General features: G+C 35.4%; 4 non-coding genes across 4 annotated transcripts; all 4 read left to right on the top strand.

Annotated features, from left to right (window-relative positions):
• The first annotated feature begins 4,658 nt into the window (after nt 1-4,658).
• Nucleotides 4,659-4,732, top strand: Trnan-guu. Its single transcript has one exon. It is a non-coding gene; the product is annotated as a tRNA-Asn (tRNA).
• Nucleotides 4,733-7,209: 2,477 nt separating this feature from the next.
• Trnan-guu lies at nt 7,210-7,283 on the top strand. The gene has a single exon. It is a non-coding gene; the product is annotated as a tRNA-Asn (tRNA).
• A 5,205-nt stretch (nt 7,284-12,488) lies between these two features.
• Trnan-guu lies at nt 12,489-12,562 on the top strand. Its single transcript has one exon. It is a non-coding gene; the product is annotated as a tRNA-Asn (tRNA).
• Nucleotides 12,563-14,245: 1,683 nt separating this feature from the next.
• Trnan-guu lies at nt 14,246-14,319 on the top strand. The gene has a single exon. It is a non-coding gene; the product is annotated as a tRNA-Asn (tRNA).
• Nucleotides 14,320-15,000: the final 681 nt, after the last annotated feature.

Below are 15,000 nucleotides of genomic sequence, written 5' to 3'. Positions count from 1 at the left end.
TAATAAATACCATTCACTTAATGAAACATTTAAGCCACACAGCAATATGAAAAAAAAACAATATTCAAATATTTATTAGAATATTAAACGGTGGTTATGCAAACAATAACAATAACAACAACAACAAAAATAACAATAATAACAATAATAATAATAATGAGTAGGAAAATAATAGTGATATCATCCATAAAACTACCAAGGTATAAAGCAATGATAGTGTCAATTGTGTGAATCTTCAAGTTGACGTAACTTTACTTTTTTTTTTTACAGAATACTTCGAAGGTGGAATCGACATGAAAGTCATGACCTACTAAATAATGGCTCGGAGAAGGTGTGTAGCGATCCCCAAAAGCATTGGGGAGGGTTAGAAAGAGGGTCGCGAAACCTTTGGGGAAAAATATTTAAGGCCAATTTAATAGGTGGTCGTCAGTGTTCAAATCAAGAATACTGTAAAGCCATATTGGCAAGTAATACTGTATTATAATTAAGTAAGGAAAGCTTGCAATGATTATTATTTTTTCTGTACCTATCTTAGCTGAAATATAAAGGGAACGGCTGATGTCGGGGGGTAACGGATGTCATGGATTTGAGTCACGTAAGTAACAAGGCTGAGAAACACTGTATCAGACAGATCAGAGTGTAGAAGAGTTCGATATCTTTAACGCGAACATTAATGAGTAAAGTGGTTATAAATCACCATGGGAACCGAATGCTGTTGGCAGTGTAATAAAGATCATCACTATAATATAACAGCACTTTGGGTGGTGCAAATGTGCCGATTACTTAAGGAAAAGAAAATTGCATTGAATGGGACTTTTAAGTACGTAATATAGTCTCTTGAAAATCTATATTAAAAATGTATATATAAGTATATCAGTTCGGCCGTTAAGTGAAGTTTATAATTCGACTCAACACAAGCAAGACACTGTGGATCTGATAAACAATAAAACTCACGAGAAACATTACCCAAAACGATGCTAAATAAGGATTTTTTAAAATAAAAATATTTTTTGCAGTTGTCAGTATGCCAGAGTTCCTTAATATGCAGACAATGCTGATTTCAAGTGAAAATGTGCATGATCATCTAAATATACCAAAAAATAATACATCTGCTTATGTTATTTTTTTCTGCAGGAGCTTGTCATGGTCCCTCCAGGGACATGGTTTGTAATTTCGGTCATGAGGTTGCCGAGATGAAAGCCCCTGAGAAGGGATGTCCAACGACGTTTAACCTAAACGTTTAACCTAAACCTAACACAGAGGATCGTCGATCAAAGAGGGATTCATTTTGTGCTAGATTTCCGAACATGTTGCCTTTCTTGATGAATCAAATAATGAAGTGATTTGATAATCGTCCTGGCTACTTGAATGATAAATACATTGGCGTATGAGGCAGTGTGCATGTCAGATCATAGACCAAGTGCGAGACAAATCTGAATTCTCCACTGGGCCCAGCCATATCTTAACAACTGCGTCTTCTCTTCATTTGTTCTCTCCGTTATTTTTCTGTCTCTGTAATACATAAGTATTCTCTAAGATTTTGTTATAATCTAGTTATAAAAGGAACCCAAACAGCAGGCAAACCAGCATGGTATAAGAAAACTAACTCTACAACCTTCTGACACATAGGAATGCTTCAGCAATATAAAGTGTCAATTTCAATCAGTTACAATTTATGCCCGATTCTGACTTTTCATAGCCTAAGTTTGTATTATAAATTTTATTGTTATGACTCCGTGGCACAATTGGTTAGCGCGTTCGGCTGTTAACCGAAGGGTTGGTAGTTCGATCCCACCTGAGGGTGCTTCTTTAAAACCATTGTATATAACATAGCACGATTAGACTAAAGCTAAACCAGAATACATACCACACTTCAACTTTTCAATCAAATATCCCCTTTATAGCACCTAGCTGAACTCGACACGTATTTATAGCTGGACATTATAATTAAATTAAATAAGCAGTTTCAGCTTGTATACACTGACTTTCTCTTCGTTTTTAAGGCTGCTATCTACGCGTTTAACAGCATGCTATTACGAAATACGCATTGCAAAACAAAATTACACTTACTGGATGATTGATAGAGTACACACGAATTTTTTTTAAATAAATTAACCACAACATATGAAAACAGCCTTTCCAAAAACTAAAGTAAATGACATAAGCATGCAATATATTTGCGTATGATATCTGTAAATGATGCATAAAAATAAGAAAAAAGACCTACGAAAGAGGATGTGTATGTGTACCAGAAAGTGCGAACAGACAGGTCTGATGTAGGCCTACACGCATCCGTAATCGAGTGAGTTACTTCAAGTTACACAAATTCGTTGCTTATATTAAACCGAGAGTGAGGGGTGACCCTAAAATACACTGGTATACATATACAGACTTCATTGCAAGAGCAATATATGCTTTATATCTCAAGTGGCCTGTGTTTACTTCAATGTCAAAACGTAATAAAGACCACAAGTATTTTCTAGTTATACCTTAAAAATACTTTCCTTTAGAAAGTGTTAGTAATGATTATGATAGGGCGTTTTCCGTATGCGCCATAAAAGTGAATCCAGCATTAAAGTTTAAGCCAGATCTCTAATGTGCATGCGCATTGGCAGCGTTCTGCATTATTTTTTAATTCATCTCTAGTGCAGGTTGAGCTTGGATTTAATTCTGCGCTTGCGCTGAGAGGTCAGTCATGTATTGTTACGTCATGACGTCATCAAATCCATAGAAAAGATGGAGTTGAATTGCCATTAATATTAATAATAAGCAATAACGAAACAAATTCTGACATGTTCATGTCAAAGATGTATGTGAAAATTCATAAATACATATTTTTATAAGTTGTGGAATATTCAGACTACAGATATAACTCTCAAAAGAAAATCCCACAGAGAATTCCAGAGTTTGCAGACACAGAAAGGGCAATGTTATTTCCAGGTTGGAAAAACAGTCCCAAATCATGTAATATATTAATCGAGAAAAAAACACGCTCTAAATAACATCACGATTAGGTTTTAGATTCAAATTAAAAAACTTCCTGATTCTTAAAACTAAAGTGACTTCAAAACCGCGTGGACATTTGTTTTCATGATCCTCGCTATCAACACTCTGAAAAAAACTACCCTGTCCGTGTCCCGCGTTCAGAGCTCTCGGAGGAAACTCCCGTGAATATAAATTGATATTACAGTATCTCATTTTTGTTTGACACTTTCATTTCGGTTGTCTATAATATTTATAGGTTATTTGAAGCTATTTATATCATCTTATTTGTACTGACAAAGATATAAATATCGGCATAATATAATACTAGTGTGTGTGTGTGTGTGTGTGTGTGTGTGTGTGTGTGTGTGTGTGTGTTTCTCCCTCTGTAGCAAACGTTTCCTTATCGATATTAGCGTATAATATGAAACGTGTAGAAGGTGAATATTAATTACCATTACACATATACCCGCTTTTTCATGTAAAACAGCAGATTTACTGATAATCACACTGATCATGCGCCTGACAAGTGTGTCTTGCATCTTCTGTGCAAGTACTGTGGATATGGATGAACTTTAATCCGGAATTAACTTTTATGACGTATACAGAAGACGCCTTTAGTAAAATGCTACTATTACTACACCTACTAATACTACTATAACTATATACTGCTATTATTATAACTATACAGTAGTATACAAAAGACGGGAAAAAACATAAATGAAGGACAAATTAAGAAACTATAAGACAGTGTTCAGGAGTCGGATTTTTTTTTATGCCACGAAAAATAAAATGCAAATATCCTTATCTACCAGATTATTTAGTACTATTAAAAAAAAAATGAATATCAGTGAATGTATTCCATATTACCATGATTAAGCAGGCATGTCGGACTCTTATCTCGAACCAATGTCATATCAAATCCGATGGAAGAATTTTTTCACTGTTGAAATGAGAACTGTATTGAGATCGCGAAGCGCGAAAATGTTTTTGCATATCACAAGCGTATGTAAGACAATAATGAACTAGCAACTGAGGAGAGGAAATGAAAATTGTCTGAAAGCAAAATAGAGGTACTTGGTCACGTGATCACATGTGATAACCTAGAGAAGTGTTTACTTTGCGTATAAATACCAATGTGTTAATAGCTATATTAACAAATTATTCAAATCAGACAATAAACAAACAATAATAATTTTATTTTGTGGGAATATTTCCCTCCAAAGACAGCCCTCTGTCCCTGCCCCTCACTTAAGATAATTATGAGTTAGCTAGTAACTGAAAGTGCCTTGGTTAGAGATGAGGACGGCAGGATAAAAAATACAAGCGTAAAAGAGTGATGGAAAAATAATAAATACTGCAATGTGTCGAAGTTGTAAGCAGAATCAATGCAACATAAAACAATATTACGCGAACAGTTTCTAAATAAGCCATTCTTGTAAGTTGTGGTAATACTTTGCAATACTTCTTGTAAATGACTTTATGCAACTGCCATTTACTTCATACACTCTTTTTTAGTTTTTTTAAGTACTGTACTGTATGTTTTACTTACTTGTACCTTGAAACTACATATTGCCATACCATGATCAGCTGTTATTGTTCATGTTATCTTACTTTAAATATTATGAGTTCAAATACTTTTCAATATATTATTGAAAAATTCACCAATAATTCATGCCTCCGTGGCACAATCGGTTAGCGCGTTCGGCTGTTAACCGAAAGGTTGGTGGTTCGAGCCCACCCGGGGGCGAAATCTTTAGCTCATGGTGCAGCTAGTTTATCATAAAATGTCTGCTACATTCCGTGACTTACCCGCAACCAAGAAGGAACCAACCGTAGAATTCCTCAATGACACGTAACTGACGCTCTCCACCAGCTCAGTCTATCGTCACCGTCCATTACTGGGATGAGCTATACAATGCCTCCTAGATTTCACCCACCCTTTCAGCAAGTTAGGTTACTCTTTACCTTTCTCCGATGATGGTAGTGAAACCCTTGAACTGGCCGAAAATGCAGTATTTTGAAATTTTAAAATATACAGTGCGCATTTTTACTTCCTTGACGTCAGACATGTGCTTTCTTCCATATACTCAAGAAATCACTGGCCATTCTTGAAATTTGACCCCCTCAAAAAAAAAAAATGGGTAAGAATAAATGGATGATGAATAGAAATTGCTACCTGAGAAAAAAAATGAATAAACAAAATTAAAACTTATTGGTTCCTTATGCATGCAATACAGGGCAATATCACAGATATCTAGAACTTACATTCACAAATTCATCTGGCAATTATTTAGTCAACGAATAGCTGCCGGGTTCTTTTCTAATACCGAAAGATAAATATGGATTCTTATAGGAATCGTTAAAATCTACGATTGAATTAAGCTGGCTATACTATTACTATGAGTATACAGTATTGAATATGATAATGCCCTTGATAACACAAGTGAACTGAGGCCGAAGTGTATGATAATACGGAATGCTGACATCCCCCTCTATCGGCGCTTTTCCTATCGCTATTTTGTCATTTCCGTATTGAAGGCTTGGTGTGGGCAGACGTTAGTACTTTTTTAAGTTTATGAATTTGATTGATTTCTTTTGCTTTCAGTTTCATTGCTATTTATTTTTTTCTTCTCTAGGAGGGAAACAATGAAAAAAATAGAAGTGATTCAAGTCTTTCTTCTCTTATACTTCACCATTTATGACCTTTTCTTTTCTTTTAACGGTAGGTTCATGTCTGAGCCGCCGTGGTCACAGCATGATACTTCATTGTAGTTTTCATGTTGTGATGCTCTTGGAGTGAGTACGTGGTAGGGTCCCCAGTTCCTTTCCACGGAGAGTGTTCGTTTAAAAATAATATGAATAACTGGACAGATTTTTTTTTTTCGTGTGAGTAGGAGGCTAAAGTAAATCAGTCAGAGTAAGGGTTAATATTTATGACCTACGAGAAGTATATAATATAAAGGAAATACTTCGCATTATTGAACAGAAAATAATGCCCAACGGCATAAACTAATTGGTCAAATGGGTCTGTTGCCAGAAAGCAGGTCCTCGCAGTATTTCTAGTTGTCTCGTGTCTAACGGTTGCCTTCACCTTCATCTCGCTAGAATATTGTCTATGGCGTGCTTGTATCTTTCTGCAGGCACTTAATGACGGCCCTAAGCGATGAACAGTTGTGTCCTAACAGAAGGTAAAATGCGTTCTTCCACCGATGATGCAGGGTCAGATGAGAAGTGGATGCTGTAGCATTGCCAGGTAAGAGGTCAGATTAGGGAACGGAGCTAAAGCAGTAAATAGAAAGATCAATGAATCTGAGGCATATACAGTGCGATAGATATTAGTAACAGGAAGGGACATATAAGCTATATAAAAAAGAAACGTACATATTTCCCCACCTGTAAGTGCATCGAAGAAAAACTGCCCTCCCGTGCTGGGAAATGCCGTCTGGTAAAACAAAATAGCGATATAGGAAAAGTTCAGCCCGATTATTATTATCATTATACAAGATAATAACAACAGTAACAATAAAATAATCATAATGATGGTAAGCATGATAAGGATTAATGATAATGACGATGGCGATGACGATGAGGATTATGAAGGCGATGGTAACAATTATGGTAACAATATAATATCAATGGTAATAATGATAATGGTAAGAGTGATAATAATGATTATGATCATGGGTATAAAGATGATAATAAACCTCATTCATGATAATAATAGTAATAACGACAACAATAACAGCCGCTAGTAGTGGTAGTAGTAGTAGTAGTGGTAGTAGTAGTAGTAGTAGTAGTAGTAGTAGTAGTAGTAGTAGTAGTAGTAGCAGTAGTAGCAGTAGTAGCAGTAGTAGCAGTAGTAGCAGTAGCAGCAGCAGCAGCAGCAGCAATAGCAGCAGCAGTAGTAGAAGCTGCTGCTGATTCCTTGTGAGGTGAAGCAAAGAAAATATTTTCGGGGATGAGAAACTGGTTATGGAGTCGTGAGGTTTGCTGCACAGCTTCCTCTCCGCTGCGTCTGTTCTCCAGTTTCTAATTCAGAGATTCTTGAGAAGCCCAAGCTGATTCAGTCTTTCTAGTTACAAATAGTTTAGAAACTCAGAAGTCTATCAACTTTTTTATCGCCAAAGTAACTGTTTCTATGTTTATTCTCATTCCAAATATTGCGTTGTGTTGCAAAAATCGAGCATTCGAATGTGCAAGAGCAAATCTTCCCTTTAAAAATAAGCCTCCGTGGCACAATCGGTTAGCGCGTTCGGCTGTTAACCGAAAGGTTGGTGGTTCGAGCCCACCCGGGGGCGAAACCTTTAGTTAATTAATGCAATTTCCTACTGAATTTTGTGATTTATCTGCGTCTTAGGAGTGGAACAGCACTTGATAATGGGTTTAGTAGTTACCGGTATAACAGCCAAAAGTACACCCAAGGTTATTATATGGCAGGTTGTTTTATATCCGGGGTATAATACCCCAAGATGTAAAATGGGCTAGGCTATAATATGCCTCCCTTGCCATAATATTCACTCTCTCTTTTAAAAGTATATTATTATATTGCCAGAAGATACTAGCTGGTATAATATGGGCCATACACTGAGCTCAAAACTACAGATATATTTTGTACATAGTGCAATGAATTTTACAAACCATAACACTAATCTTAAACTTATAAAGTTATTCATAGGGCTAGTTTGTGGAGGCATTTTATCACATTGTATATTGTACAGGTCGCAATGTTTTGAAAATCTAATATGCACATTTTGTGGCTTGGGTTGGACAGGTATAAAGTTTGTAACTGTCACTAGTTTAATGTGGCGAGTGTATTATTGTTATTATTATCATTAGTAATAGTAGTAGCGTACGTTTATCTCAAAAGCAACGCTGTTTCTAAAATCAATAGTATTGCTAATTATTAGTTTATTCTGACTGGTAACAGCAAGTGAACATTCAAGCAACATTCATAGCCAATGAGGGGTTCAAAAATTACAAAAAAAAGACATGTTCCGAACTGGTATTCAGTTCGAAATTTTCTAAATAACTATCACATCCCAACAGTTAGTTTTGTAACTAATCGTATATTCTGCACTAGGTTATACCCTGAGGTATAAAGTAATATAGGCCCAATTATATCCCGGAAATTATTCTGGATTAACCCCCCAAAATACCCGGGTATATTATAGGAAGGGGGAAATCTGGGCTTCTACACCAGCATTAACATCTACTTCCAGTGTTTGATAAGTATAAAGGGAACATTAAGAGCCAGTGGTTTATTTGGTTTGTACTTCAACAGCAGCGCCGGTACCAGGTGAAATAAGCAGTAAAATGAATATAATAGACTATGACCCTTAAGATTACGATGACGTAAATACTTCTGCATATGATAATGATTCTAAATTTTCCCCCAGGAATACAAACAAATATGGTGGATTAATAATGGATCTGGCGTAGGCGATTTGGCTTGTGATTTGCTGCGGTAAATTTAATTTATGTTAATTTGTTGACTTGGTGCACCACTTTCCAATTAAAACGCTTTTGGTATTTGTGTTCGTTTAAAAATAATATGAATAACTGGACTGATTTTTTTTTTTCGTGTGAGTAGGAGGCTAAAGTAAATCAGTCAGAGTAAGGGTTAATATATTGGCGAGTTATTGATGGCATCTAACACTAATATTCATACATTGATATCTGGCAAATGTTCAACCAAGGAATAATTGTTGGTTCTTATCTTAATATACTTCATGTCGTTCTTAGTTCTGCCATTGGTAATCTCAGGTTTGTGTTCGAGTTTCGTTGAAATTCATGAAATTACTTTGATAATACTATTACTACTCCTAAGATTATTCTTGTTATTACAAGCAATATGACATGATAATAACCATACAAAAAAGTCATATGTTTATTACTACAACGCCTGATAATCATTGTAATAATAATACTGAAAAACTACAACGCTTTTAATAGAAACAATAATAATCACAGTTCCAAGTTATCGAAATACAAAAGGGATAATGCTGATTATTATGATCATAATTATAGTAATGATGAAGCTGACAACGATGGTGATGGTGATGGTGACAATTGTAATGTCAAAGGAATAATAAGTAATAATAATAGTAATAACAGCAACGACAACAATAACATACAAGTGTAGGAGTAAGAGTAATAGTAGTAGTAGCAGTAGCAGTAGCAGTAGCAGTAGCAGTAGTAGTAGCAGTAGCAGCAGCAGAAGCAGAAACAGTAGAAGCAGTAGAAGTAGCAGCGGTAGCAGCAACAGTAGCAGCAGCAGCAGCATAGAAGTGAAAATAACTATAATAATACTTGTATATAAGTAATATTAATAACAACAATACTAGGCTAATACAAAAATACATTTCTTGTTACTAAAATTAATATTATTACTATTACCATTATCATTATTATTAGTAGTATTACTTTTATCATTTTCATTATTATAGCTACAATACTACTAGTAGTTACAGTTGTAATTGAGTAGTAATAGTAATAGTAGCAGCAACTGTAGACATTCGCTGACCTCTCGGTGAAATAGGCTTGTGCATCAGGACTCACTAGAGGAGGAATATAGGATACAGTCGGGTCAGGAAGGGTGCTGGCAGTAGATCGTCAATTCCCGTATCGTGAGAGTGTGGAGTGGTGGGTATCAGGTGACACAGGGTGTAGTTTATTTCGCTCGGCCACTCCTACATGTTTTCGTACCGTTAACATCTTCAACAATGCAACAGATCACGGAGCGCCTTTGGGTCACTACGTTTACTTTTACATGTGACAGGTTGGGGATAATTATTTGAAAATTTGACGATGCTGGTGGGGAATGAACCATTCAGCTAGTTATCACCAACCTCTTGGACTAAAAAAAAAAAAAAATCCGTGGTTATCACTCACTGAAGGAACAGGTTTTTAACATAATTCAATGTAACTTTACACACACAGGGTAATTGTTCTGTAACTGTGAGAGTAGAAATCTATCGGAGAGGCAATCAGATCGTAGGGTGAACTAGTAAAAATCCCGGAGATCAAGGTCAGGGTCAAGTAGAAGACTACATGTTCGATAACATTTGACTCAGAGATTCTTGAGAAGCCCAAGCTGATTCATTATTCCAAGTTCAAGATAGTTTGTACTCTCTGAAGTCTTAAAGCTAGTTCCATTTGTCTTAAAATACCTAACTGAATGTTGCTATATGTATTCTTATATTGTGTCGGTAGTGATACTTCTTGCAAATATTTTTTGGTTGCAAAGATATCAGTATGGGTTCTACTTACGGGTTTCTTTGTACATTTTGTATTATCACATTAAACAGTCTAATCCATAAAGTCATCGTTTTCCAAATATTTCATCGTTTTGCAAAAGTCTTTGGAAGCAAATATTCCAAGTACATTAGGCCTTTGTGGCCCACCCGGGGGCGAATTCTTTAATTGATTAATGAAACACCTGCTAAATTCTGTGACCTATTACCTGTAACTTGGGACAGGAATCCCCGTCGAATATATAACGGTACTCGAACACTACAATGGATAATTACTTAACGGTATAAACATGTTTCAGTATTTGAGAAGTATAAATGGATAATTAGAGGAGCCAAAGTGATTCATCTGATTAGCCCTTCAGCACCAGTAGAAACTATATCATTTTAAAATAAGTAGTAAAATAAATATAATACCTATGACCATCAAAATAATGAGACCAATAATATTTTTGCACAAGGCAAAGTTTTTTTTACAAACAGGGGTAAAACTATCCCATGGAGTACAATTTTACATGGTGAATCGATGCGGTTTTTGGCGTAGGCGATTTAACGAATGCTTTACTACGCTAGTTTCAGTTGATTTTAATTTGTTCAGTTGGTGCACCATTTTCCACATATAGTGCCTAAGGTACATATGGTTTGTAAAAGAATAATAACTGGACAGCAGCTGTACTCTTCTGCTCATGGGAATAATAGGCTAGAGTAAATCAAGCCGAGGAGGGGTTGAGATATTAAGGAGATATTAATGTCGTCTACAACTAATAGTCATGGATTCATAGCTGGCAAATAATCAAATGAATAAGAATTGATTCTTTTCGGCAAATAATCAAATGAATAAGAATTGATTCTTTTCGGCAAATAATCAAATGAATAAGAATTGATTATTTTCTTAATATACTATGTCTTTCTTGGATCTGATATTGATTATCGCTGGAACGTGTTTTGGATTCGTTGGAATTCAATGTTACATCACGCTGATAATACTATTACTAATGAAATGACAATAACATAGATGATGAGATGAAGTTGAGGTTGAGGTTGAAAGTTACAGTAATTATGTTAGTAATACTGATTATTCTTATGAACGATTACAAATATTCTTATTACGACCGATATGTTAAATAATAATAATAATCTTTTATTATTAAACACGATAATTATAGCAATAGTAAGAACTACAACTCTCTTAATAGTATTATAAACAATCATAATCACAGCGTCAAGTTTCGAAATACGAAAGGGTTAATGATGCTGATAATAATGATGACGGTGATGGTGATGAAGATGGCGATAACGATGGCAATGATGTAAATAATAATAATAACATTCGAAGTAATAAAGATGATAACAGTAACAGTGATGTTCATCATAACAAAAGTAATAACAGCAACTGCTACAAACCTAATACCCGCTAAGAGCAGTAGTAACAGCAGCAATAGCTGCAGTAGCAGTATTGGGAATAATAGTTGTAATAATACTTTTACAAGAATAATAGTAATAACAATTCTAAGCTAATGCAAAGGTACAACTAATATTTTTACTGTTATCGGCAGTAACTGAATTAGACTGGTAATTCTCAGAACAAGTAGACATGTCAGGAATTTCAGCCAGAACAATGCTTGAATCCAGTCTCCTCTGTGTCCTGACCACGAAGTCAGATAGCTGATTCCAAAATGACCTTCGCTGACCTCCCGAGGAAAGAGATCCGAGCACCAGGGCGGCATGGAGGCATAAAAGACAAAGATGAGTCAGGAAAAGCTTTGGCTATAGATCGGCAAAGGTTCCCGTATAGTAAGGGAGTGTGAAGTGGCGGGCATCAGGTGACACAGGGTGTAGTTCATATCGCTCGTCCTCTTCTACGGGTCATCCTCGAGTCGCTAACATCTTCGAGATTGCAACAGATCGCGAAGTGATGAGGCGGGTGTCTTTAGTTCAACAACGAATATATAATTCAGGGGTTCTTGAGAATCCCAAGTTGATTCATTCTTCTTTCTAGTTCCAGATAATTTAGAATCTATCATCTAGTTCAGTTTGTCTTTAAAAGAAACCTAACTGAATGTCGAACATTTATTTGAATAGTTTTGTGTTGCAAAGTTATCAGTATTAGTTCTACTTACCGTTTTCTTGATATATGTTGCTAAATAACTTTAGTCTCGTTCATGATACCATCTTATCCTAAATACTAGGTCGTGTTTCAAAATTCTTGGTCAGCCTCTCAATGTGTAAGAGCAAGTCTCCCAATCACGTTATGCCTCCGTGGCACAATCGGTTAGCGCGTTCGGCTGTTAACCGAAAGGTTGGTGGTTCGAGCCCACCCGGGGGCGATTTCTTTAGATAGTTAGTGAAATGTCTGCTAAATTCTGAGGCTCATTACCTGCATCTCAGGATTAGAATGCCTGCCGATTATATATAAGTACTCGATGATTAGATGGGATAAGTAATTACTGGCATAGATATATATTTCAGTATTTGAGAATTATAAAGTGAACATTAAATGAGACAAAATGATTTATCTGTTTTGCACTTCAGCATAAGGTAAAGATCCTAAATCGGGCAAATCTACCCGTTGGAATATATGCTTACAGAGTGGATATGGCGTGTGATATTTAACTCGTGCATTGCTGCTTTAGTTTCAATGTGAAAGTTTAGTTAGTGCACCAAAGTTTCAACAACTCTAATGCTTTTGAGATTTATTTAAAAAGGTGAACTGCAGCCATATTTACTTTTTTTCGTGAGTGTAAGAGGGTACAGTAAATCAATCACATTAAGGGTTGAGCTATTAAAGAGATCAATGTCGACTAAAGCTAATAATCTTAGTGATATCTGGCAAATGTTCAATCAACGAAAATATGTTGGTTCTTTTAATATATCATATGTCTTAATTCTGACATTGGTAATCTGAGGCATGTGTTCAGGATTCGTTGGAATTCATTAAATGTTGTTGGTAATACTATTACAATTAGAGTGAGATGACGATAAAGATGATGCAACGGAGCTGAGATTGATGGTAATAGTAATTATATCAGCAATATTTATTATTTTCATCGGCAATTACAAGTACTCTAATTATTACAAGCAATAAAATTAAATGAAAATGCAAAAAAAAAAATAATAATAAACAATACCAGAATAGTAATACTATGTTACTACTACGCATGATAATCAAAACAGTAATAACATTGCAAAAGTAAAGCGCTTATCATAGTAACTACAATAATAGATAAAGCTCCAAGCTTTTAAACTCAAAACGGAAGCACGACTTTAATCAGTTAACTTCAAAATCAACACTAGTAATTGAAAACATTCATTGATAACAACACCAATTCTTTAAACTTCACTCACTCCATTATCAAAAGTAATACCTCAGTAATCTCCTAAGACACTGTATATAATAGATATGCATCGCCTCTGTAGGCATCATGTCATAAATCTGTTTTAGGTCAGAATCGGTGCTTGTTTATGGGATTTGCCAAATGAATTCCCTCCTTGGCACGCCTCTGTCCGACTTGAGTGTTCGCTCAGGATTCAGCGCATGTCAGTATAATAACTACCATCAACACTGACTCTACCTCCTAAGATGTTATAATCTTTGGGCATCATGAGCCAAAGAAGTGCGCAGGGCAAGTTGGGTCACCGACATCAGGTGACATCTTCGGAAGAAGAGAAGATATTTGGTTAAATGGCCATTAAGGTCAAAGTATTATACCATCAAAGAATGAGAAAGAAAAGTTGCTTAATATGAACGAGATTTCCATATGGTCAAACTAAGTAGCCGAAGGAACTTGCTTAGCTCAAGTGTGGTTCACTTTGACTCCGTTCCAGATATTCTAGAAACTCATGTTTACTACTGACAACTTTCATTCGTCAAAAATTCTTTGATGTAAAAAGTAATAATAATCTCGCGTTTTTGTGTCTACTGATGCAATGTTATTTCAAATATTGTAACCCACAACAAAATTCTTGATCAGCTGTTTATTACATACTAAAAAGTTTCAATATCATATCAGGCCTCCGTGGCACAATCGGTTAGCGCGTTCGGCTGTTAACCGAAAGGTTGGTGGTTCGAGCCCACCCGGGGGCGTATACTTTAGCTAGTGACGCACATTAGAATTAAGTAACCTTAGGATTGTAAAACACCAACTTAGTTCCCCCTAAATTATATGAAAAGTTACTGGCAGAAGTATATTAATATTTAGTATTCACTCACTGTAAAGAACACTTACTGAGTAACAAAAAAAAAACTTTCATAAAATAATTTATCCGCGTAATACCGATACCAGGGTATATCTGCAATACAACATACAAGACAGTAGTGATAATGGACATCAAGATAACGAAGACGATTATGATACACATGTAAGGAAATATTAATGAAAGGTGTCAGGCCAATGTTCAGTCTACGAAGAGCGTTTGGTTTTATTCTTATATTTAATGATTTCCTTATCTCTGGTATTGGTCATATTTGAAATATTTTCAGTAATCGTTGAAATTCCTCATTAAATCATGTTTATGATATTACCGGCACATACAGTACGGCATATGATAAGGTGATAGTACAAATGATAAAGAGATTGTATTAAAGCTGAAACTGATAACAGTAATAGTTGCAATAATGGCTGTTAGCAATGTTACAGACATCATGATAAAATTGAAACAAAACAGTAATAGTAATATTAACAATGGTAACGATAGCAACAATAGCATTAAACTTACTAATTTTCGTATTTATGATAATAATGATGATAGTATTAATAATAATAAT

This window comes from Penaeus monodon, chromosome 14 (genome assembly GCF_015228065.2).
Source record: "Penaeus monodon isolate SGIC_2016 chromosome 14, NSTDA_Pmon_1, whole genome shotgun sequence".
In the NCBI taxonomy this organism is placed as follows: Eukaryota; Metazoa; Arthropoda; class Malacostraca; order Decapoda; family Penaeidae; genus Penaeus; species Penaeus monodon.
This window is presented reverse-complemented; position numbering and strand designations above follow the sequence as displayed.